Source organism: Camelus bactrianus, chromosome 6 (assembly GCF_048773025.1).
Source record: "Camelus bactrianus isolate YW-2024 breed Bactrian camel chromosome 6, ASM4877302v1, whole genome shotgun sequence".
NCBI lineage: Eukaryota > Metazoa > Chordata > Mammalia > Artiodactyla > Camelidae > Camelus > Camelus bactrianus.
In genome coordinates, this window is record NC_133544.1 from 55,901,289 (window position 1) to 55,927,766 (window position 26,478).

Here is a 26,478-nt window from a genome sequence, read left to right on the forward strand (position 1 = left end):
TCAAATTCAGTATTTAGTTTATTATAAAAAGGATGCCAGGTTTAAACATAAATCTAATATTTGAATAAATAAATGTAATTATTTCTACAATTTTATCATGGAAGATTGTAGTTGTTGATTTTCGAAGTTTGAAACCAAGCTGAGTCGAGAAACCACTAAACAGCACTGGCAACCACTACACCGCTCCCGTAGTCACTATGATGCTGCTTCCTACTAACTTCACTAGAGGAGCAAGACAGTTTGGGGTTTCCTGATTTTTCTCTAGCAGCCTCTTCTCGTCTTCATGCTCTTTATAGCCTGAGTATGAACAGACTAAAAGGTGGTTTATCATGGGTGTTGTAAAGCATGTGTTTCAAAGCTTCGCCTCATTAGGAAATTTTGAGGTGTAAAATTTGGCATTCTGCTTTTAATGCATCTTAACAAGATGCAAAAAGTTCCCAGAGGATATTTTCTTAAAATTATAGCCTAAATGGAGTTTGATAACTGAATCTATATATACAGGATAAAGGGCTTTTTTGTTTGTTCATCTGCCAATGTATTAACTTGTTTAGTTAACTGGTTAAAAGTTCTTCATAATTGCATTCATACATAAATAAAATTAATAGCTTTTGCAATCATCATACAGCATAGTAGTTAATCAAGGAAAATAAATATATATTTTTATTTTAACTGAGTGTTTTTAGACTTTAAAGCATAAAGTAGATTTTTATTCCAGATATATCTAGAATGCTTACCTACAATTGAAAACGAATACCCAGATTTTAACAGTAAGCTTAATAATATATTTTGTTTGTATCACTGATGTTGTTACTTTCATTAGTAACATGGAAATCCACATGAGTACTCAATCATTGATTATTGACAGGTTTAGGGATGCCAAAAATGACTTTGAAGTAGGCATTCAGCTATTTGGCCTTCCACAGTCTGAGGTCAAAGACAAATAGCAGATTTTATCTGAATATGAAAACCCAAAAATTGAAGGCACCTATCTGTACTTACCACCATTGCCTCCAAAAGAGAAGCCTGTCTTATTATCACTAGGATACTAATCACTAACTGGCTTTTCCTTCTTTAAAAAAATTTTTCTTATTCCTTCTTTAGAATGCTGCTCCGTAGGAGTAGGGATTCTGTTTGTCTTGTTCAATACTGTGTCCCAGAAAAGTGCCTGGCGCACGGTGGGAGTCCAGTGAATGTTTGCTGAGTGGATGGGCAGATGGATGGATGGCTAAATACCACAGTAGAATAGGCAAGAGATGATGGTGGCCTGAACTCTTGCAGAAGAGATGAGAAAAGGAATAGATGGTTTTGCCTACAGAAACCCAGCACTAGCTAAAAGATTGAAAGTAGGAGATGAGAGTGAGTTATTAAGCAGAGCTGATCTCCTGGGTTCTGGATTAAGAAATTTTGTATCTTCACTTGTTTGTTATATTAGTGAATTGACTTGAGCTTGGACTTTTATAGATTCAATCAGTGGTAATGAAATCGAGAAGTACTTATGTGTTTTCCAGACACGATTTTCCCAAACCCGTGCCCATCACTGACAGGATGCTCACATCTCCTCTCAGTGGCTGCACTGAGATGGGGGCTGCTGAGTGGCAACGTGTTGAAACTTACTGGATGGGAGAGAGACACAGAAAAGTATGATTACTACTGCTATCATTTGACTTGTGGTTTCAACCAGGTTGCTACAAAGGTAAGTGGTTTGCAGTTCCTCATCTTCTTCCCTAGAGATAAATGAAGAACACTAATTCAGAAGAATATGGCAAAATTTCAAAATAATTATTGGAACAATATCTGAGCCATGAAAAATTCAGCTTCCAAAAGAGGATCAAAAAAGAGCATACGGCACTAATTGTCATAGAGTCCTTGTTACATTTTATAGATTTTCATTTTTTAAAGCAATGATTCATTTAAGAGGAAAAAGTTGAACAGCAATTCCAGCGAAAAGTTAAATTAATACAGATATTAGCCCAGACTCTACGTGGGTGATGTTGGCAGGCTCCACGAAGCTTTTGTTCCCGTGGTCACTGCACATGAAAAGACAACCTCTCGATTTCTTTGCTACTAGAGTCATTTACTCGAATGTGAGTCCTGATGTGTTCTTGCCCCTGGAATTCATTACGTGGGCTTCGTGGGCTTGCTGGCCCTCCAATTAGCCAGCGTTCCTGCCTGATTTCTTAAGAAAGGGACAAAGCTATTTGAATGCAGCAGTATCCTGCGCAATATGGAGTCTATCATTTTCCCCCCCTCAATGATGTTACAAATAATGATGTGCAGAGCCGAGGGAAGATGAGCATCTCAGCGTCTGGCCACCAATCATCTCTTATTGTTTTCAAAGAATGGGCAAGTGTTCTTCTACACTTTGGGTCAAAATCATTTTTTAAAAATTGGCTAGAGTCATATGCATGCATACGTAGAAAAGTTTCATTTTTAGAATCAACAAAATCATAGTATCCTCTCCTAACTGACCTCACTGCATCAAATTGCCATCACCTGCCTGTAATGAGTCTGAAAGGCTGTGAGTCTGATATCCTTTCCCCACCCTCCCTGCCCCGACTCTCATTGGTCCCATGGACTTCAGGTGACAAGCCAGACAGCACAGGGAAGTGGGAAAATAACAGGCCTTGGAAGGGATGGGTCTGTTGTCAAATCTTGGCCTTTAAATCTGTGGAATGGGCTTCATAAGAAACATCTTGCAAGGCAGTAGAGACAGTACATGCATTAGAGCTATGTATGACGTTCCTGTCGGGTTGTGACTGATCATTGCTGTCATGGTTGCTGCCTAAATCCTCATAGCACACTGATGTGTTCATTTACCAACAGGATCATCTTCCCTTGAGTTCTAAATTGTGAAACTGTCTCATATTCCATATATTAAACATCTTGTCATTCCTCATTTATTCATTTAGCAAGTATGAACTGTGAAATTATTATGTACTGGGTCTGGCATGAGTCCAGCTGCTCTAGAAATTGCCCTGTCTTTTGGAAGACTGTGTCAAACTGCCTTTTAGCATGAAAAAATCCAGGATATCTTTTATTTAAATATCCATATTCATTTCAATATTAACCAACTTCTTGAGTGCTACTATTTCGGAAAGCATGGTTTTAGCATTAGAACAAGATACAGGCCACGAGGAGTTTGCAATCTAATAGCTGACGCAGCTGTAGGCAAAGTATTTCAATCAAGTAACATAATAAACACATTCCTAATTTAGCTCTGGAGTATTAAAGTTTATTGTCTCTATCGTAGGAGGCCGTATAAAATCTGAGGGCTCATAGAGAAAAAAATATGTATATAACATATTTGTATGTTAACACTTATGTAAGATTACAACTTCCTAGACATACAAAATTTTTAATTTTTATGCTCAGTATAGCACCCAAAACAATTATGTCTAGAAATAAAAGTCCCATTTTTTTACATGTGATTTCATCTTTTTGTTGTCTCTTAATCTCTAAACTCTTGGGTCTTGAGTAGATTTTGTAATCCTAAATATTCTGAGAAGAGATTTCAGCCTGTGCCTGATTCTGAGTGTGGATAACTGGTACCTGCAAACGGTATTATCAAATCTCATTTTAGTCAAAAGTTTTCACATTTTCCAACTGAACTTTCAGCCATAGCTACTGACAAGTAGCAGAATAGGTGGAGACTGCTAGTGAGCATGAGCCCACGGGCTTTGAACACAACTGCCAGAGCAATGCATATTTCTGAATGTAGGAGCAGATCCAACACTCGGCCACTCTGGAGGGAGGAGAGGTGTTTGTCCAGGAGCCAGCGGGCGAGCCTGTTCACCAAGCAGGATTACAGGGCAGCAGAGGGAGCCAGGAATGCCTGTAATGTCTGTGAACCCAGGACCGGCCGGCTCTGTGAGGGTAATTAAAACCTCACCCTGAGAGGAGTGACCCAGTCTTCCGAGTGCTCAGAATATTATACGAAAAATTCCCAGGAATGGTTTTTCATTTAATTGTATTTAAGTGCCTACTATGTGCAAAAGCTCAGGGCATGTAGTTGTAATCTGTGTTTTGTATGACCTTGATTCTGCTTTTATTCTCCTCAAGAAAGTCCACCATCAGAATCCTGTGGTTAGGGAGAGAAAAGTGCCCTATTTGTCATTTCTGAACTGAAACACTTCCATCAACCTTGAATTACAGGAAGAGTCTCCTATACTTAGCTGTTGTTTGCATCATCATCGCCATCATTATTCCAGGCTCCTGAAGGAGAGCCGAGAGTGCTTCTTGTAATGCCAACTGTGATTTGCATGTTCATAGAAGGTTTGAAGTTTCAGAAATTAAATGTCGGGGTGTAAAATTTTCTTGAAGGAAGAAAGTATGATTGCATCGAACTTTCAAAGTACAATCAAAGTCTAAAGGAAATATAATTATTATTGTCGGTTTATCACCTCAAACATGTTGTTGTAAATGTCATTATATCAGATGAGTTTGGTAACAGGTTTTCCATTTTGCACTTTATTTGACAAGGTGATTCATTGTTTAGTGCAGTTTAAGATGTCAGTCCTTCTGGAAGGAATTGAGCTGAGCTGATGTGCATAAGAACATTCTTCCATCAAAGTATATGATTAAAGAAGGGTTAGACTCCTGAAATATTGTTTCCAAACTTGCTTTGAATAAGAGTAGTTTCTTTGTTGAGATATAATTTATCATGGTTTGCTACAACTGGGAAAGTGTATACAGACCATACATGCTGCCTTTGGTACTTTGTACAGCTCTAAGTCTGTGCAAAATGGTCCTACTTTGGATAAGTTTGTCTGCATCATGGAAACCTATTTAGTAATTGAAGTTTTATGGATTTTTTGTTTGTTTGTTTCAAATAAAGTATCTCACAATGAACTAGGGCGATCAAGCAAACATTGGCCCAACATTACTGCATGTAGCATGGTGGGTTAGTATGTGCTAGTCACTCAATATCAGACATCTCACAACAGAGCCTCCAGCTTTTGAGCACTCGAAGGGAGCCAGAATCTTCTTTTTGCCATTTTGATGATGCCAAAAGCATTTCTTTTTTCTCTTTAATTTCTCATATCAAAATTGTAAATTAAAATGTAGATCTTCATAATAACAAACACCATTTATATCTATCTCTATCTCTATCTCTATCTATCTATCTATCTATCCCTAGAAAGGGCCAGGAACTGGGCTAATTAATACATTCTGTCTCATATTCAAAGCAGCCTTGCCAATTATTTGCATCCTCATTACATGATTGAGGGATCTGAGGCTCTGAAAGGATAAGTAATTTGCCTAAAGCCATATGGATAGTGGGTGGCAGGGCTGGGATTCAAACTTAGGCCCTGTGACTCCAATGCCCAGAGTTCTTCCTCCACTGTGGTTGGTGATGTGTCCAAAACCCATCAAACTTACCCCCTTTTAAGCAGCACTGCCTATAGCTTTTACTGCTTGCTTAGGCAATACCTATATTTTTCTATAGTATCTTTTAATATTCCACTTGGTAGCTGTTAGTGTCTTGTTTTAGGTGCAACTGTACACATCAACCATAAGCTGTAAGATGCAACATTCCTTCTTCTCTTTCCCCAAACTGAAATATATGCTGATTTCAACAAAGGTCAAAATGGCCTAAGCCCCTCATAGGGAAATTAGATATAAAAGAACTTCCAAATGTTTCCAAATTAGATTATTTAAAATTAACCAGGTAGAGGGTGTCATGTGATAAAATTCCTTGTTTAAATTGAATTGAACAGCCTTTTTAATGAGAGACACAATGACTAACATTTGATACTGTAAAAGTGATGTCCTTAATGCAGTTGCCGTCACAAATGACAGATACATCATAGTTGCACAGCATCCTCTCCAGTAATGAAAGCAGAGGCAGACGTGATGCTTACGTGGGTTCAAGGTTGAAATATTTTCAAGGCTCCTCTGTTTAAGGATGGGGGAGTCCAGGACAGTTTGTAAGGTGCTCAGCCCTGTCTGGGCTCTGCTGCTTGGAGCTGGAGTCAGGACACCAAATTTGGAATCCACTAGAAAACTCAGGTATCTCAAACTGGGGGAGGAATTTTAGTGACTTCCTGTTTATGTTACTGCACCGGAAATCTTGAAACTTGAGGTCTGTATGTGTGTTTGAACATAGGTTTCTTGGCATACGTTACCATAAATAAAGCTATTTCTGGGTAAGAGAGCTTGTTTTCATTTCCATTTAGATTTGTAAAAGGTGCATCAGTATGCATATGTCTGCCTAAACACACCTACCAACAAATACACAATTCATGGTTTTAAATTTAATAAAAGGATTATAACAGTCATCATACATCCTATAAATAACACATTGCATAGCAAGCAATAGAGGATCATGGTCTCTGGGGTGTAGGTTCAGATCCCAGTTCTATTTCCATGCTATTTCTGGGACTTTGGGCAATTGTTTAACCTCTCTGTCCTCAGTTTCTCCATATTTAAAGTAGAGTCTACTTCGTAGGCTTATATGGATTGTATTTGTAAAGCACCTAGAAGATCATGTGGACACATAGGGGATGCTATATAACTATCTGCTTAATAAACAAGATTTTTTTCTTGAAGCAACATGATTGTCTATTACCTCACACCTCTTAGAATGTCGATTATTAAAAAGACAACAAATAACAAAGGGAAAGAGTGTGAGGAAAGGGGAACCATTGTGAACTGTCAGTGGGAAAGTAAATTGGTGCAGCCACTATGGAAAATAGTATGGAGGTTTCTCAAAAAATTAAAAACAGAACTACCATGTGATTCAGCAATTCCACGTCTGGGTAGTTATCCGAAGAAAAACAAAAACACTAAAGTAAAAAGATATATGTACCCCATGTTCACTGCAGCATTTATAATAGCCAAGATATGGCAATAACCTGTGTCCACTGATAGATGAATGGACGAATAAAATGTGAGTATGTGTGTGTATATACATATACACACATATACACACGTGTGCACACACATAGGATTATTATCCCCCCCATAAAAAAAGAATGAAGGTGAAATAAGTCAGACAAAGACAAATATTTTTTGGTCTCACTTATATGCGGACATGTAATCTCAAAAAAAAAAAAAAAACAAACCAAAAAACAAAAACCAAAACAAAAACAAAACAAGCTTATAGATACTGAAAACAGATTGGTGGTTTCCAGAGGCAGAGGCAAGGGATGTGGATGGGCAAAAGAAGTAAAAGGGGGTCAAAGGGTACAAATCAAGCTATAAAATAAGTAAGTCACTGGGCTGTACTGTACAGTGTGGTGACTATAATTAATATTGTATTATACATGTGAAAATCACCAAGAAAGTAGATCTTAAAAGTTTTCATAAAGAAAAAAATTGTATAACTATACATAGTGACAGATGTGAACTAGACTTATTGTGGTAATCATTTCACAGTATATATAAATATCAAATCATTATGTTCCACACCTGAAGCTAGTGTAATGTTGTATGTCAAATATACCTCAATAAAGAATTACCATAATTGATTAGGAAAGTACATTTAGAAGCATATTTGGGGAGCATTAACTCTTTTAAAGTTGTACTTGGTCCTCTTAAGGAAGCAACTGATAAAGTTCGAAGATAGAAGTCACCTTTTCATCTGCATTGGCTTCTGTATCAGGGTAACAACAAAAGAACCTGAATAATGTACAAAGTGCAAATCGGTTTGACCATTATTTTTCTAAACTACTGTTGTTAGAGACACTAAGTGGCAGTGGTCAGACAACTAAACTGCTTGAATTCAAGACCAACCCTGGACAAGTTACCCAATGTTCCTGAGCCTCAGTTCTTCACCTATAAAATAGGAATACTAATGTGTCTACTGGTTAATTGTGAGAACCAAGTGAGTTAACATTTGTCAAGCACTATTAACTAGAGTGCTTTTTTCAATAACAGTTATGATTAACATTAATATTTACAGTTGAATTATTTGAGTCCCTTGTCCACATTTTCTCATCTGTTTGTTAAAAATAGGTGTAAATGGTATCAATCGACTACACTTAAACGCAATAATGCATGAGAATGCCAGTGACCACAGTAAGAGGAGAGTGAGCCCATATGCTCATATGCAGTGATGACCAGATTTTTATAGAATAATTTCTCAAGTTTTGATTTATGTATTTTAAAAAATATGTGTAGAAATTATAGTGAATTTAGAGAACCCAAAATAAGACAAAATACAATATTGAGAAATAGGAAACCAACCCTGGGATAACAGACCAAAAGGATTGGCCTTATTTACCTGAAAAGAGATGGACAATTTACTTAGACAAGGTTTTGAGGGATAGTTTTCATGAGAACATTGATTCTCCTCTATGAGAAGATAAAGGATCTGACTGTAAACAGTAGGGAGCAAAGTGGCTGACGTGAGGACTTCTGTCCATGAACAATGTTCCCGTAGCAGGACAATCAACCACCTCTAGAAATTTTCAAACATAAGATAAACAATCACTATCTTGGATGTTTAGAGTTAGTAAAACTAATTCCTGGGAATGAAAAACTGGACCTGATCATCACATTTTACTCCAAGATTTGATTTTGTATACTGAAGACAAGAGCTTTGTATACTGAAGACAGACTCTGTTCTGTCAAACATCAGAATGTGGTGTTACTGAGGTTGGACCCCCTCTGGTCCCGTGGTGGCCGTCTCCATGAACAACATCCTCCATATACTCCAGAGTATGAAGTCATCACTTCTTTTGGGTGCCATGAGGTGAAAAATATAGGAAATCATTGACTTGGTCATGTAATGTAGTGAAAAAGAGCTGGCATCTAAACATAACAGTTATCAATCAACTGAAAATTTTGGAGGCTAAATACAACCCGGTGATACACATATGGGAACCAGGACAGAAATGAGAAAATTAAGGAATTTACAGTCTTCATTATTCAAACTGTTTAGGTGTTCTTTGGATTTTCCTCAGGAAGAGAACATTAGAGGAATCCAACTGGAACACTACAATGACTTGGCCAATGTGACAAGGTCTGTAACTTCATGACAAGTGTTGATGGAGTCCATCCACTTCCCACAATCTGTACCTTGAAATCTGGAGTGATATGATTCCAACTTTCCTTGCTAGGAAGCCAAAACAACCTCTTGAGCTAAAGGACACAGATCGTATTCATCATGCTCTTTGACTTTTTGTCTCTTCCTTCTGTGTCTCCAAATGTTATGGTTAGGAACTTTGTATTTGATCATAAACAAAGGAGAAAATATTCATCCATTTGGTCGTTCACCCACCATTCATTCATTCTTTTATTTAGCAAACACATAGAGCATTTATAAATTCCTAGAATGACGGTTCAAAGCCTTGGGTGATCCAATAAATCAGAAAGCTAACCAGGGCAATGAGACAAATGTTCAGAGAACTTCAATATAAGAGAGTGTACACGAAGAGGCAGGAGGGTAGACTGGGAAAACAGGTTTGGACTATGGAATGGGAGATGAGAAATCAGCACACATCATGTATTTCTGAAGGTAAAATGCAGTCTTTCAATCAGTGAGGAGCATTTTAAGACTTTTCATGGAACTATTGATTTATCATCGGTCATTTAATCCATAAAGAGGCCTAAGTGTATGATCTCAACATAGATTCAAGGCTTATAATTCTCTCTCAGAGCCATTACCACTGGACAATATGGCACAAATTAATGTGACTAGGATATGCTTTCATTTTGACAGATGAAATGTCTATTTTAAATGGCATAAAACAGAGCTGGATCTCAAGTGCCCTCCTTTTAATTTTATAACTGAACAAATTGGTTGTCTTTAGATGACCCAGCCACAGCAAGACAAGCACCTCTCACGTGTTGATGATTTGCCTTCCTATATGGTTACAGAAGTGGCTCTGACAAGCAATTCAGCCAGTTGGCCAACTTACATCAGGAAAAGCTGCTAAATATTAATTCTCCTTAAACCAAAATGATCAACTTTGGCAGGCATACTTTGACGTCTAAATGGATAACATTAAACTAGTCTGCTCAACTGACTGCCACATGTAATTCCCTAGGATCAAAATTTGTGATCTACCTGGTTAATTCTTGGTATGCAGTTGGTCTCAAAATTAAACATTTTACAGGGGTCATGTTAAGGATCTTCTGTGGTCAAGACAGACCTTTGGAACTTCTTATCCTCAAACATTTCTAAGATAGGCCATCTCCTTTATGCCTTATGGTACAGAGTTCTGGCGTTTCCATCAATTTGTGCAGACATGCTTTGTGAGAACTGCCCTTGATCCGTTCGAAGTGCTCATTTGGCTGACTGTTGTACAGAGGCGAAGTGATTCTCCATTAAGATAGAAATATCAGACAAGTCTTTTTATTTTTGCAGGGAAACAGCATCTTTGTCGTCTATGCATCAGATCTTTTTTTTTTTTCAATCACAAATGTAGACTATGTGTGAGTACAAATGAGTGGTATCCTCAAATTGCATTGTGTATTATTCATCTCCTGTCAAAAGCCTAGCTGAGACTATTGATACTTGGAAGGAATTATTGAAGGAATCCCCCAATTAGGCATTTTCAAGATTCTCCAAATGCAAACATTCTATGCCCTCAATTTTCATCTAAGCTTATTGTAAGAAGTCGCTCTATGCGGACTTCTTTTTAAAAAAGAAAAATAGATTTAAATCCCATTATCTATCATGTTATTCAGTGGTCCCCAAATAAAGACGCACATGGCAAATTTCTCCCAAAATTCAGGTGCAGAAGAAAGTTACTTCCTTTTATTAGATAAGGAAGACCCTCATTGGTCATGTTTTCTTATTTATCTTGATTGTTAAGAAGCTTAGAGTCAATTTTTATGCTTAGTTTTAGTCCTTTCCCTTAGCCTGGATTTTCAAATAATTATTCCCTCACTATTTTATTTTTGGCTCATGTCTTTTATTATATTAATGATTTTCCACTGAATTGTGATTTTTATTATAAGCTGCCTCACATCACACATCACTTTTGAAAGCAGGTAATCTATAAATATGTGTGAAAAATACGATCTCCAACATAGATTGGGTAGTAGGTTAGGGACTGCTTGGAGGAATGACTAACAAAGCTTGGTCAGTGTAATACCTGCAAAGAATAACCTGATGCATGTGTTCTACAGACACTTACTAGGTTCTACCCCAGATCTACTGGATCAGGGGACTGGGAATTTTCATTTGCACAAGCTCCTCCAGTCTTCTACAGACTAAGGACTGAGAGTCCCAAAGTTATTAACTTACCTTCAAAATAAGGCTATATTTCACAAGCATTGTCTGTAGCTTTAGTAGATCACAAATTTAGATATTCACAAAGGACTTGATTAAATGAAATGTGTGAGGCAAAGTGATAATCACTATGCCTGAACCAAAAATGAATAAGGAATCAGAAAATCACTGCTATGAACTATGTGTGAGTCATGGGGATTCTCAGCATTAGGATGGCAGTGAGAATAGGAAGTATTTAAACAAGGAAGCTTTCAAAATGTGGGGAAGAAGGATCATCAGGCCTCTTCTAGTTAGAGAGAGGGTTAGAGAGAGAGAATGACAGAGAGAGCGAGAGAGAAGAGATATTCCTAAATTTGAATGTTGAACAAATGGGAAAATGTTAATGTCTTTATGTGAGACAATCATGTAAGAGTAAAAAATATTAACAGTTTGGGTTTTAAAGTTTGAGGTCCTAAGGAAACCATTAGCTGAAAAGGCAGTTGGATAAATGGACCTAGATCTAGAATTCCTGAGCAAAGGCAAGCGTAGTGATGAAAGGCTGGAACGCATAGCTAGAGGTAAGTTGAAATCATGGGAGTAGAAAATAACTCAGGATCTCCAGAGTGAAAAGAGAGGAAAAGAAGGAAACCCAGAGAAAGACCTTGAGTAGAGAAGGGAGGAAAGAGACACATGTGTCAAAAGTAGGAGGCAGAAAATAGAATTGTGGGCTTCAGAAGTCAAAGGACAAATGGCCTTCAAGAAAGGTTTCAAGTGCCAGATGCCCCTTTGTGGTCTGGTAGGATTATAATCTCCTGAGGAACTGTAGTTGAGCCATTTCAGTAGAATGGACAGGGCAGAAATAAGACTGCAGAGGGAGAACAGATGGGAGAGATACACCAGCCTAAAACTGCTGAGAATTCAGATAATGTAGGACATACTACGGTCACATGATCAGGAAGAAGGATTGGGGATGAAGCTGTTGCTAGACTCTGTGGTGCCTTTTTAAAAATTAGTGAAATCTGACCCTTGCTCTGGGGAGACATATTCCCACGTGTGTGCTGGTGTGATTCGGTTGGCAGAATATTGGATGGATTTCATCCTGACTGGCCCCTTCAGCTGGGAGTCTTTGTGCAGTGGTACAACAGAGGTGACACTCCTGAGAGAAAGTTTTTTATGACAACACATATTTAAGCATGTTTCTAGACCTAGAATAAGTTGCCAGTTGTTGGTGGGGGTAAGGATGGCACTGAGTGTAATTAAGAGACTGGAGGATAGGGCTCACTGCTAGAGGAAAGTCAAAAGAAGCCTGAAAACATGGACTCAGAACACAGCTGCTCTTAGAAAACAAACAGAGCAGATATAGGCATTTATGCCAACACCTTATTTGAAGAAAATTTCTCGTCATGAATCCTTTTACTTAATATGGTCATGGAATATACTCCAAATCTCCTTTTGCATTTACAAAGGGGCTTCAAAGAAGTTGTGACTTCAGTGAGTGCTATATAATTATAGAAAAGAATGAAGATGATCTCAAGAACTGATATGGAGTGATTTTTCAGGAGATACTATTAAACAAAAAAATTAAAGGCAAAAGACATGGGTAGTATGCTACCTTTTGTGCTGGAAAGAAAGGAAAATAAGAACATAGTCATATATATCTGCTTACTATTACAGAAAGAAACAGGAAAAACAAGTCGGAAGACAATGGAATTTCAAACTTAACAAGGGCTGAGGGGAAATAAGGTTGATGGGATAGGGGAAGAAGTGACAGTGTTTTGAATATACCTTTCTGTGTAGCTTCAACCATGGAAAGCAAGTTAATATCTTACATACCCCCAAAATAACATTAAGCCCATAAATATGGGAAGGAAGAAAAAATAACCTAAAACTGAAAGGAAATGGAAACACATGAACTTAATTTTATTTTAAATGAACGTCATAACTGAAGGGAGGAAATTAAGAAATAAGAGAAAGAAAGAAGGAAAGAAGGGAGGGAGGAAGAGAGGAGGAGAAAGAACCAATAACTTAGTCACAACATCTAACTTAGGAACTTTGGAGCACAGTATTTGACCACACACCCTCAGTCTTGAGTAGGGTTGGAGGAGGGCATGGGAACAATATGGGGATGGGGGAATTGTAAATGAATATGGAAATTTTTTAGCAGGTTTGTTTATAATGGTTCTGAAGCAATTCTGAAACCATTTTAAATGTATTACATTCTTCAGCAAATGAGTAAATGTGTTGATGTTGGTCTCCAGGGTTCCCATGGTGGAAGAAGAGAAATACAAATATGGAACTGGAGAAGTCAAGAAAGAATCTGTGAGATGAGTTGAAATTGGAGGAACTGGTATCAACTCCTGAATTCTAAAGTAAGTCTATGTATGTGTATATGCAGGTCTGTACGTGTGTGTATACGTCTGCAGGTATGAATATGCCTTTGTACGTATATGTACATACACTCTTGTGTATTTCCTAGATTTGTTGGCTGAAAGAGTCAAAAAGCAAAAACACCTCAGTAGCCCTAAGCACACCTACCACTCAGATCTCAGTCTCTAATACCAACCAATACTAAAAAGAACCAAGGTTGATTAAAGAACTGGGGCAGGTTGGTACAAGATAAAGACCGAACACCTTGTTATACAAGAAAGCAAGGGATTATTTAAAAGATGTCATAAGAATTGAAGAGCTAGATTTAAGAGGCTCCCACTAGCCAAATCTGGAACAATCTCTGCATCAAAATAACTTCAGTATAGTAATGAATTATAAATAATTGGGGAAAGGAAGAAATTAATGAATTCATATTTATGATAAATAGGTCAATAGGGGAGAAAGGAGAATCTTACTTATTGTGGAATACCAAGGGCCACCTGGTGAATGTGAAGAGAATGGCAGAGTTGGAAAATCATAATTTTGCAACCATTTTGGTAAGGATTGACTCAGACAAGAATTATCAGTGATGCTAAATAAAGGGAAATTTTTGAGAAGGGGCAGGATATTTGCATTGTTTTAAAGTGTTTCTGCATAAAATGGCCAAAATTAACATCACTAATGGGGGACAGATGGACACTGTGTGTCTCTAGATACAACAACCTGAGAAGGACTGAAAATCACCTATGCAATAGTCCTGTTGAGAACGCATGATTTCAATTCAGTCATGAGGAGAGATCAGACACACACAAAAGGAGGACTAATCTATTTAAAAAGAGAGAATCTATTCTTCAAAATTGCTAATGTCGTAAAAAGACAAAGAAAGGCTGGAGAAATGTTTTCAGATTAAATGAGATTAAAGAGATATGACAACTAAATTCAAGACCTAAATTGTGTCCTGAAGATGGCAAAAATGCTACAAGGGGATATTATTAAGGAAACTGACAAAATTAGAATGTAAAAGGTAGATTAAATAAACAGATTTCATAAATATATCATATATTTATATCCATAAATATAAATACATCAATGTAAATTTATGAAGTTGATAACTGCACTATTTAATATAAGAGAATAATGCCTATATCCTTATTAAGAAAAATATAATAAAATATTTAGGGATAAAAGGCCATGATGTATATAACTTATCTTCAAAAGGTCAGAAAAAAAAATATGGTTGAGTAGATAGAAAATGATACAGCAAATGGACTGAGATATTAACAATAGGCAAACGCAATTAGTGTCCTATTTTAATTTTTGCAATATTTTGTAAATCTTGAGTTATTTTCTAATAAAAAGTTTAAAAAGTTGTCATTTGTTGTTATTTTAAATATTAGGTGGGTTGCCAGGGTGAAATCTAGCAAATATGATCCAGGAACTCTGCTGTCTTAGAAGTATCTCTTGAAGATAATGAGAAATTTTGAGATAAATTTTTTACAAACTGAGACCTCAGTATTTACTTTTAAAACTAGATTACCTTTAGGGGAAAAAAGACCCAAGTGAAGGAAAATCACATAAAAAGCCCACATTTTCATTTCATTAAATTAAAATTTAATTTATACTTATACTTTGAATTTTCTCTCTCTACCACCTCTTTCAGATATGAAACAAAACACATGAAAGGGAAAGTGCACATTTTAAAGTATTCTCAAGCAAAAATGTATGTTCCAACTAGAACATTAATCTCGTCCTTCATAATTAACTATTGCATTTTTCTTTCATCAGGCTCTGACCTTTAAGGTGTTCCTGTTGTGTGTGTTTTTAATGCCTAACTTTTCTGGAAAATGTGCAGAGGTCATAATGAGGCATAATTATATACAGTATATAATTTTCTTTGGCCTTTTTCAAGTGCTAATTTAGCTATCATTTCTTCGTATAGAATTTTTATAAGAAATGCTTTTTAAAATGAAAGTCCTTTCTTCAGTTTTGGCGTGAATTATATGTTCAATAAGTAATAGAGACAGGAAATTTAGTAACATACGTATAGATGTTAAGTGAATTCTGTTAAATCTTTATTTATCTAGGTGGAAAGTAAGTTTCTAAAACAGCTTTTTTCCTCTGCACTCTGCTTTTATGAAAAGGAAACAAATAATAACTAGCCTACTGCATGGTCAGGCCACCCAAGATGGCTGTTCTCTTGTTCTCTGCACCTCTCCTGTTTGACTAGTCCCTGCCTCACCTACACCCTACTCAACTGATCTTCCCTCTTAATCAAAAAGCCTAATCAGTAAATGTCCATGTACTTGTCCCTGGCCCCAACCAGTGATTGTTCTAATTTTTAGATCAGAACTGTCTTCGCTATGATAGTTTATCAAAGGGGCAGTGAAGGGTGTGCCCCTTTGCTGGTTTCACTGGCAGCCAATGAGCCAATCTGATGTCAGTTCCCCCCATAACAGGTAATCTCCCCCTTCCCCTGGTAGAGAAGACTGCCACCTTGTCCTGCCCTGCCAGCCGCCACACATGATGGGGTGCAGCTCCAGAACCTTGTTTCAGACATGTAAGATCCCCCATCCATTAAATCATTGATATCTCTGTCGCTGACTTCAGGCTCCTTCTTTGATCTGGAGGCTGGGCAAGTACAGGGACTGCAGGCCTGCAGGGTGCAGCTCAACACCTACCTTTCCAGTCCTCAGCTTCCTTATTATAAAATGGGCATAATATGAGAACAGTGACTGGCACATGGTAAGCACTCAATTGATAATGATTTATTTTGTTATTATTTAGATCAATTTGAAAAATATCCAGAGGTGTTTACTGATTTAGCCTGATTTCCTCTGACTTACTCAATAATTGGTAACCATTATGCTGATGCTGAATGATCAAAGATTAAATTTTGTTTAAAAATGTTTAAGTGGCCAATAAGTCACATATGACTTAAATAATTAGACCCTTAAGTTAAGAAGAATATTCTGCCGTTCAAATCATTCTGAATCAATCAGAATCTGTTATCTTTTTTAAAAATATACCAATTACATAGTTCATTCATGTTGAAAATGACTCTTAGCCTTTAAATAACGAGCAATCTTACCTTTTAAAAATGTTTTTCCATATAGTTTATATCATTAGTATAATATTACAAGAGAATAATCCTGAACTTAGAACACTGAAAAAAGTGTCTAGAAGAGGGGCAAATCGTATACATGTAAAAAAGGAAACATTTCCTGAAAAGTTAAGGAGATTTCATTTCACAAAACCTTGCTGCAAGCATCATCAGTCATTTGAGACTGGCAAGGATGAGAGAACCTATACGAAGACTGATTTGCTTTTCATACCATTTTAATGACAAGATAAAATTCAGCAACTTGGATTTCTATATAAAAAGACACTTTAAAATAAATGAAACATATTTGCAAGCAAGCAAACACACACACACAGAGGGAATTATTTGTTTTGAATTGCTGACACTATAAGTAACTTGATCAACTAATAGAACCAGACTAATGCTATAAACCTTAGAGTATTTTTTATAAACCAGTGGTTAGGGAATATTGGGATTTAAAGAGGATCTTATGCATTTTTATGTTCCTAATGCCTTAAATCATTTTAGTCCTTGAATAAATTTTACTGAATAATATTTGTCTTATGCCTGCAATGGCCCATTTGTTTATAGGGAGTTGGGATTTTTTTTTTTTTTAATGTCAGGTTAAAGGTAAAGACAAATCAATGTTTTAATAATTTTAGTATAGTTTTTATTGAGTCATGTAGTTAGCTAATTAGTGCTAATTTTTATTAAATTAATAAAATCCATTCTATGTCCTGATGGTGTGGGAAAAACCCCACATTTCACATCTGATTATCCTAGTCCAAATTTCCCATATTAAAAATTAGATGAAGAAGGGAGAACGAGCAATAGTAAAGTTGATGAACATGGCAGCTTACATGGTAGAGACAAAAGGTTTTGTGAAGATCTGGAAAAATCTTAATACTCCATATCTTAAGCCTTTGTGGTTAACAAGGAGTGAAGTTACTTGGGCCAAATCACTGAAGTGGGCTGTTTCTCCAATGTAAATTTGAGGCCAAGTTTTGCTACATTTTACATTTGCTTCCCTTAAATTCACTTTTTCTTGGGGAATGTACTCACCAGAAAGCTCAAGTTCTTCATGGTTGTGGAGTATCTGGGGCTGAACATCCATGAACAGGAGTGTTGATTCTCTCTCCTTCTTTGGAAGCCCTTTCCCAGGTTTTGGGGCACTTCCTTTCAAGCAAGAGAGTGCAAGCCTCAACATCAGTGGTTCTTAGACATGATGGCCCAAGGAATGTTTAACCAATAATAAAGTACCAATATTTAGGAATCACTTTTTGCTTAAGTATGAGTTATATTGTCTTTGAAGCTATCCGTAGACTAATGTCACTCCATTCAGTTGCATTAAGATCCCCATCATGAGGGGAGAGAAGGGGGCAGAGCCTTTCCTGAATGGAAATTCCTTATTGATGTTTGGCAAAAGTCAGAAGTACCTTACACATGTAATCATCCTCCAAGTTGTGTGTTGCAACAAAAAAAGAGACTGAGAAAAGTTGCTTTATGCATTCCCTGGCTTACTTCAAAACACAAGTACAAACAATCCTCACATAACTTCAAAGATCAGAATGGTCTCAAGCATTGGCCAAAACGTCTTTGCTGTAGAAACCTTAATACTATGGGCCTGACTTTCACATGTCATTTTTTTTGTTTGTTTCACTCTGGAAATGCAAATACATGACAAGTCTCAAATTAAGAGGCCACTGTTATATGGAAGATATATGGTTGTTTTTTAAGGAGAAGAGAGTGGCTAAAAGACCACTGTCTTGGAGTGTCTCCTCCCTGGGCACCTGACAATGGGAGGTGGTAGTGCTGTCAGAGGTGAATTAAGAAAAAAGTAAAGAAAGACTGTTACCTTTTGAACTTTTTCCATTCAGTGAGAGTGCTCAGCTATGACCACAGTGGGGTCTGTGGTGACTACTGATTTCCTAGCTAAATTCAGATTGCTGCTTATGATCAGAACTTAGGAAATGCAAGCGTATCTTAAAGAATCTTTGATCATGGTTTTTACCTTTGTTTGTGTTGGAAGATAAATTTGAAAACACTGACTCAAATGGACTGGATTTAAATTTCTTTGGACTACTTTAGAATAACATTCGGAGAAAGGATTCCAGTTAATTGGTGAACTGAAGCGAGTTTAGGTTGTGTCAAGTTTCCTCAAGCTTTTGATTGAAGTAATGACTTGGTCTGTAATTGACCAACCCTCTAAATCAATCAAAGCCAGGCTGTAATAAAAGTGAAATAAATTAAAATCCTTAAGCCAATTGTGGATGTAAAACAATCTTTACGTTTATGAAACAAAGCACATTTTATTTACTAAGGACACATGAAACTGAAATCAAGAACTCAGTAAAAGCTAGAAAGCAAAAAGTAACTATTGCAGGTGCTAATACATTGCATTGATTTTGCAAATGAAAATCTACCTCTAAGAAAATGGTGTCAGAATTTAGAATACTGTAGACCAGGGAAACCTTTGTCTGTCATGGACCAAAGGGTAAATATTTTAGGCTTTGCAGGCCATCCGGTTTCCATCACCACTACTTAAGTCTGCAGTTATAGTGCAAAAGCAGGCCATAGACAATATGTAAACAAATGTGTATGGCTGTGTTCCAATAAAACTTTATTTATGGACACTAAAATTTGAATTTCACATAATTTTCACAGGTCACGAAATACTCTTGATTTTTTTCAACCATTTAAAAATGTCAAAACCATTCTTACCTCATAGGCCAAACACAAAAAATAGGCAGTGGGCCAGATTAGGCTCACACTGTAGTCTGCTGACCCCTGCCTTAGACTAATGAAGCATGAGCTGTAAGAGTAAGTTGTGAACTTCAAGACACATCAAGAATGTCAGTGGATGATTCACTCCTTGTTAAAGAGCAGCTATTAAACACATCACTTATGTACTATACTTGACATGAAAGTTTACCCTGAGTTGAACAATAAGAAAACTGAACACATCCAGTTTGTGGGTCAGTCTGTAAGACTGGACTGGGCTCTTCAGAAATGTCAGTTATGAAAGACCAAAGAAAGAATAAAAGTGCAGGGAAACTGTTCAAGATTGAAAAGCCAGGAAAACTAAAAGCAATGCACGATCTTTGGATTCTGGATTAAAGCAAAAACAGCTGTAAAAGGACACTATTGGGGCATTTGGAGGAATCTGAATATGTATTATCAGATATTATTGTATCAGTGTTACATTCCTGAGTGTGAGGATGGTATTGTGGACTTGCAGAATAATGTCCTACTCATAGGTGATGACTGCTGAAGCATTTACAGATCTACAATTTAATTTCAAATGGTTCACACAAAAGAGCTTGCGTGTGTGTGTGTAGAAAGATGAAATGAATGTGCTAAACTATTAACAATAAATGAATCTGAGCAATGAGTATGCAAATATCACTGTACTACTCATTCAACTCATAGGGGCCTGAATTTTTTCAAAATAAACATCAGAAAAAGAATACATAGAAAAAAAGACAGTTGTAAATTTAGTTGGTTCAAGTTAGAAAATTTTGAAATATAAGACTTAAATGGTGCTTGAAAAATTAGGCACTCATTAAAATTCTAAAATAATACCAATTTCATTTAGAAATTAAAATAATTTGACTTAGATGGCTGAATCATTTCAGTGTGTTTTCATATTTGCATCTAATTTGTTCCCAGGAATTACAGCATTGGTAAAACCTAAGTTGGACCAAGCAAACACAACAAAATTATTGAACTCAGCATCTCAAAAGCCCTGAAATAAAATTGTTCTCTTGTTGCATAAGATGCATATTAATTCAGTGACCAGAAATCTGAAATACAATTTTTTTCTGTAATTGAAATTTTCAAATACAAAAACCACTTCACCTCTAGTAGTCAGATCAAGATAATTCTGCATATTGTTTTTCTCACTAGATTTTTGAAAATGTAGGGAGACAGATAGGAAACAAAATAAATGAGTCATTTTTTAAATTGGAGAAATTTCTCTATTCAAGGACATGAAAGGCACTTTCACAAGAAAAACTGTAAACTCTTTGTAGGAAGAGACCACATTTTAGTTGCTTTTGTATCTTCAACACCAAACACAATGTCTCACACAAATAGTCACTCAGTGAATGTTTGTTGAATGACTGAATGAATAAATGGAAGGGGAACTCTGCTTTATACGAAAACAGGTTAGGTTTGGATTTGATGTAAGGAAAAGATTCAAGATGAGTCTGGCACTGGACTGGGCCACTGAAGGAAGTAATGAATTCTTATTTATTTACTTATTTATTTATTTATTGAAATTTACAATAATAGAATAAACATATATCTTGAATATATTTTTAGAGAAAACTTACCACTTAAATGTTCAGATATTTTTCTACATATATGAGGATGAAGACAGTTCCTCAATTTCAAGGAGTCTGTTAACATTCAGTCAGGTTGAAATGCATCTGAAAATCATGACATATGAAGGGTGGTGGAGGGAACTGAGGAACAGAAATCATAGCAGCTGGGAGAGAATGAGTAACTGGCCTCAACTATCTTCAGGGTTGCTATGAGAAAGGAGAAGAAATGTGCTGAGCAGTTCATCAGAACAGAACCAGGACTGGTGAGCAGTGTTAAAGGCAAGGGGAAGGAGGAACTATGCAGATTTTAACAATCTAAGAAATAACTTTCTAACAAAGAGACACACCCAATGGAGGAGGGGGGGGAGGGGGGAGGGGGGACAGCTTGCCTTAACAGATAGTGAATCACTGTCACTTAAAATGTGTAGACAGAGTTATTGTGACTATTTCCAAGGGTGAGTTGGTGGGGGTGGGGGGTGGGTAGTGCCTACATAGGGCAAGAGATTGAGGCTATTCCATCCCTTCCAACCTGAAAAAGCATTGTTCAATAAGCCTGAAAGTCATTCTAGAAATTCAGTGATAGTACTAAGTACATAATTAATAAACAAATACTTTCAATACTTCAGAGTCTTCAGTGAGCATATAACAGGTAAACAGAACATCTTGGTCAGTCTGTTCTTTGGATGTTTTACCAGTAGACTTAGACTTGGCATTATTAGTTAGTACCCTAGGAAAATTTAGGTTGTCTCAGTGTATAAAATAATACCAGTACCTCAACGGAGATCCCAATTCTCTCAGGTGTTTCAAAGACGCTAGCGCTTGTTCCTCCCTCCAGACTGGGCCACCATGTCAGTGCGCTCTGTTATCATCTCAAGCCTAATTTATATCTACAGCTGCTTCCTAATGAGTCATTTGTCTCTAATCTCTGCCCGCTGTGGTCGTTTTGAATACTCCAGCTAGATGTCTGCCTAAAACCTCTTTTGAACCAATTACTACCCATTAAAAAGTCTAGAATGATTTATCAATTTAGAAATATATATGGAAAATATTAGAGGGGGCATCACAACATAAATAGCTATTAAATGGTAGAATTATAGACTAGTATTTTTAAGTGTTCTTGGTGTGGTACTATTAAAGTTCTAATAATAAAATCAGGGGCAAAACGAAGACTCTACAAAGTTTCTTTACTACCTAGCATATTACATACAAAAACTCCAACTTAATTTTTTTAAAAGACCCTTCATTAAGTCTCTCACTTTACCTTTTCTTCTACTATCCCTGCAATAAAGCTTCACTACATTCTCTTGTCTGACTTTCCGTTCCTTTCTAACACTTTCCTTTCTCCTTGTCCCTCACTGCTGCTTCTGTCTTTGTGCCTCCTTTACCACTCTGCTCTCTTCCTCACCTGTGGGACAACTCCTGAATCTCACGGTGTGTTCCTCGTCCATAATGTCGGTAAGTCGCCTGAGGGCAGGGCTTTTTTCACCACTGCATCCCCCGCATCTAGAACAGTGCCTTGCAGATAAAAGATAATGAATTATCAGTTGAATGAGTGATTGTCATTCCTGTGACTATAGGAATCCACAACATTTCTTTTTGAAATTCGATGTAAATTGATTATATATTACGTATGGTTTTATATTGCATTACATCTTTTTTTCTAATTGTTTATACGTGTTTTAGTGTCGTTTTCTCAAAATGAAAAGATAGCTGTCATCCATATTACCAAATTCAATACTTCAATTCAGCAGATTTTTATTGAGTACCTACTATGTGTCAAGCACTTTAGTAGGCATAGTACTACATTTAACAACAGCAGTAAAGACCAACATGGACTATTTTCTAGCTAATTTCCTTACACAAAATAAATACACCTTAAATCTATTGTCTAAATCAAAAAATAATCAACTTTTATACTTTTCTACCATCTTTCTATCAAACCCATTTCAAAGAATTATATAAAATAAATATAAGATATATTAGGTATATATATACCTGAAACCCCACACTAAACCATTAATGATCAGTAGATAAAAAAATCTAGGATAAATTTTTATTGGTTTAGGGCAACTGGCATTTAATCATTTGTGTTCCAAGATCTTTATAGTGATCAGAAAGATTTTGAAAATTGTGAAAGCTTCACATGTAGTTTAAGTAATTTTTAAGTCTTTTATGCAATACGGATATTTTGGAAACTGCTACATGGTTACATTTTTCCAGAACCAGATGCAATAATATGGTAAAGAACACAGGTAGAAGAGATCACTAATTTTCCTTTTCCCCCAATAAACTATGTTTATTATTCCAATTTTAATTACCATGCAATCTAATGGATTTAAGGCTTATATTTTCCACATCACTAGACATCACAAACATGAAAGCATTTTATACTGTCATTATACATCAATGTTTGTACTTGGTTATACATATATACAGAAATTATTCACACATCTTAACCTTGCTATTTCCTCCTCTCAAACCAACATAATTTTACCATGAAAGCAGCTTTTTAATAAATGGTGTAAGAAATACAGCAAGGCACACTTTTTTAAAAAACTTTTTTCTCATTACCACCTCAAGAAGCATAAAAAACGAAAATGTTGTACATAATTTAATAGGAGAATGTCACCAGTTTATAATATACAACACCCTATAGTTGTTTCCTGAAGTGCTGCATAGATTATTTTTCAAATGAGATAAATAAAATGGTGCTTTTAAAAGTTGCTTAACTTTGAAAGAAGGACCAGTGTTTCTTCTCTATGCTTCAATAAAATCAAATATTGGCCTTTTAGGTAAACCTCTTTCCACAAACATAGGCATCATACCATTAAAAAAAAAATCCAGATTGAAACATGAAATTGGTCAGTAGGGGGGGCATTCCAGACAGGTGAATTTAATGGACCATCAATTTGGTGAACTGCAGAACGTTAAAGAGTAGATGGGGAGGGGAGAAGGCAAACTGAAAGTCTCGCCAGAGAAGTGGGGTTGGTAGAGGTAGCTTGGGACAGGAATCCACGGGAGAACAAGCAGCTTTGCTGAACTTCAAAGACAATCACCTAAAGAGAACCAGTGCACACATCCAGATCACAAGGCTCATGTGGACAACCGCATTCAGAAGAAAGACTCATCTTGGGAGAGGTCAATGTAACAAACGGCAGTGACAGGATGGAACCAGAGACCAGCCCAGGGCAGAAGGATGAGGCCACCCCTGAGTTGCAGCCAGGCTAATCTACAAGAAACAAAAAAAGGGACAGAAAAGTTTTCAGAAAGGTCTGTTTCATTTGCAAAACCAAACCCCTTTGAGGAACCAATGAAGTCTGCCATTTTAGAACTACCTGCTAATGTTCTAAAAGAAGAGGATGAAATAATGTGATTTTAATAGCCCAAATGTTTCAGAATCAGTGTGAAAAACAATGATTTTTTTTTTAAAGACATGGGTTTAAAGAAAACAAGAAAAATCATTGTTTGACCTTTGCTCTGGATCTTATCTACTCTTTTTCTTGTGAGCTAAGCTTTAAACACTCAAGATAGCCTCAAATCAGCATGAAAATGTAAGGCTGCCAATGCCAAGTAATGCAGCAAGGCAGCAACAGTGATTCACAAACTAGTAGCCTTGGCCCTGAGGTTTAACCCTTCCTTCAATGATGTATGTGTGACAGCGGAATTCCATTATTATATAATGGTGAAATATTCATAACGTGATAATACCAAAAATGCTTCAGCTCTTTGCCTATAAAAGGATACAACTAGGACTTCTAGCTCAGATACGAATGCATTTCATTTAAAGTACAGACAGCATTGTGCAAATGAGAATGATTTAATTACTTCTGTTCTTCTGATGGCTCAGATAGCAAATTTGTTAAGACTCAATTGGTTGTTCGTATTTCTAAGTAGCTAAAACCAACCTGTTGAGTGTAAGGAAACAATTAAATTCCAGGTTTAGGCAATATAGGATGCAGTTACTTTAGGTCCTCTGACCAGCTCTGAAATAAAGCAGCCTTTTGCTTGTCAGGGTTTAAACTGAGTTCTGAAGTCTGATGCCAGGTTGCTTTATTGTTCGTCTAGAACTAAATATTCTCATTCTTTCTGTCTTGCTCTCTCTTTCTCTTTAATCTTGCAACCTGTTTAAGAGTCAGAAAGACTTAAGCAAATGTGGTTTGGCTTGAGCCACAGGATGCTGGGGAAAGAAGGCAAGTTATCAAGAACAGGGAGAGACAGACAGGAACAGATGGGATGGAATTTGGTACAGTAAAATAATGCAGTAACCCAAGAAAGAGCTTGGTGCATTGTTCAAATGCTGAGGACATGACTCATTTGAAAGATGGCCACTGAGTAGGGAATCCTTAGGTGAGGCAAATCTGGTCTTACCAAATGCTGGAATTTAAATTCCTCTGGATAATCAATTCTTTCAACTTGGCCCACATGGAAAGCGGCAGGCCAAATTGGCTGAGATACAGATCTGAGTGTGTGTATGTGTGTGATGGGTGATAACATTTTTTTTATTTAGCATGGCAGGGCTAGTTATTCAGACATGCTAGACAATTCAAAAACACTTCACATCCACCAGAACCTTGATTTATGGAATTGATTTTAAAGGTAAATAAGGTAAGATTACACTTACATTTTTTAGTGAAAAATTAATCCACTATCACCAAGAGTAGTTTCTTAAACCTGCTTGGTCAGCTCTGGGTCATATTAAAGACTTAATGTCAACCAATTAACAGTAAGAATTTGTGTTGTGTACATGAGAAAAGTTTGCTTTTACAGCTTTCTCAGTTTAGAAAGACTGAGCAGCAGCACTTTTTACTGTATGTGTGTATACGTGAGCATGCACAAATACAAGCAATTGCCTAAAATCTAAAATTTATGGGCCACCAACTATTTACATATCACTAAAGTAGCAACGGCAAAACAGCTAAAAGGTTCTGAAGGAAATATATACACCCAAAGTAAATACAGCACACGCACGCACGCATGCGCACACACACAAATACACACGCACACACACACTAACATAACACTGAAAACCAGAGCAAACCAAAAGGGGAAAAAAAGTATATGCTGGCTGCATGTGATGAGTTAAATTTTTATACTACAGGATTTATCCCTCCAGCCTTAAGTTTAGGGTTAAATCATTCACCAAAGATCAGAGGCTTGTGATGAGCATTATGAAGAAATAACTGTCAGAATACAGCAAAAAGATTAGTGCAAAGTACATCTCTTAGGCAGGTCCTAGGAGGCTCTCCAGACATACATTATACGCTTCCTCTAAATTAGGCAAAAGTATCTGGATCCACCCAGTTGATGTGATTTGCTGTAACCGACCTATTTTTTATAGAAACATGACACAAAAATGAAAATAGTGAATAGCACAGCAGTGTACCTGAAAATTGGTACAAATGCATACTGCGTTAGATCGTGTGAAAACTTCTCAGTTTCAGTGGGTTTTTAATTAGAACACAGTAAATAAAAAACCTGTTCCAAAAATCTTAAAAAAAAAACGCTTGTTACTGTTGCAGACTGTATCTGCTATTCTAAGTGATAGT

The 26,478-nt window shown here is 36.6% G+C and overlaps 1 protein-coding gene across 6 annotated transcripts in view; it reads right to left on the reverse strand.

Annotated features, from left to right (window-relative positions):
- The window catches only part of AKAP6 (A-kinase anchoring protein 6), a 563,915-nt gene that overhangs the window by 51,783 nt on the left and 485,654 nt on the right, over window positions 1-26,478 (reverse strand). For 2 of the 6 annotated variants that reach the window (XM_074365671.1, XM_045522643.2), the window contains one exon: window positions 22,671-24,161. The gene's annotated coding sequence lies outside the window, so the exon portion shown is untranslated. Of the gene's footprint in view, window positions 1-17,669; window positions 17,784-20,851; window positions 24,162-26,478 lie in introns of those variants that run through there. The other 4 variants (XR_006727664.2, XR_012507556.1, XR_012507555.1 and 1 more) reach the window with 4 other exon arrangements.